Below are 1,025 nucleotides of genomic sequence, written 5' to 3' on the forward strand. Positions count from 1 at the left end.
GCCTGGGAGAGGGCCAAGAGGACCCTGTCTTCCAGCACGCAGGCCAGCCTGGAGATCGACTCCCTGTTCGAGGGCATCGACTTCTACACGTCCATCACCAGGGCGCGGTTCGAGGAGCTGTGCTCGGACCTGTTCCGGGGCACGCTGGAGCCGGTGGAGAAGGCCCTGCGTGACGCCAAGCTGGACAAGGCCCAGATCCACGACCTGGTGCTGGTGGGGGGCTCCACCCGCATCCCCAAGGTGCAGAAGCTGCTGCAGGACTTCTTCAACGGGCGCGACCTCAACAAGAGCATCAACCCGGACGAGGCGGTGGCCTACGGGGCGGCAGTGCAGGCGGCCATCCTGATGGGGGACAAGTCTGAGAACGTGCAGGACCTGCTGCTGCTGGACGTGGCGCCCCTGTCGCTGGGCCTGGAGACAGCCGGGGGCGTGATGACGGCCCTGATCAAGCGCAACTCCACCATCCCCACCAAGCAGACGCAGATCTTCACCACCTACTCGGACAACCAGCCGGGGGTGCTGATCCAGGTGTTCGAGGGCGAGAGGGCCATGACGAGGGACAACAACCTGCTGGGGCGCTTCGAGCTGAGCGGCATCCCACCGGCCCCCAGGGGCGTGCCCCAGATCGAGGTGACCTTCGACATCGACGCCAATGGCATCCTGAACGTCACCGCCATGGACAAGAGCACCGGCAAGGCCAACAAGATCACCATCACCAATGACAAGGGCCGCCTGAGCAAGGAGGACATCGAGCGCATGGTGCAGGAGGCTGAGAGGTACAAAGCCGAGGACGAGGTCCAGCGCGAGAGGGTGTCTGCCAAGAACGCCCTGGAGTCCTATGCCTTCAACATGAAGAGCGCCGTGGAGGACGAGGGCCTCAAAGGCAAGATCAGCGAGGCCGACAAGAAGAAGGTGCTCGACAAGTGCCAGGAGGTGATTTCCTGGCTGGACTCCAACACGCTGGCGGAAAAGGAGGAGTTTGAGCACAAGAGGAAGGAGCTGGAGCAGGGGTGGAACCCCAAAAT

The sequence above is a fragment of the Myotis davidii genome, unplaced genomic scaffold (assembly GCF_000327345.1).
Source record: "Myotis davidii unplaced genomic scaffold, ASM32734v1 scaffold1006, whole genome shotgun sequence".
Lineage (NCBI taxonomy): Eukaryota > Metazoa > Chordata > Mammalia > Chiroptera > Vespertilionidae > Myotis > Myotis davidii.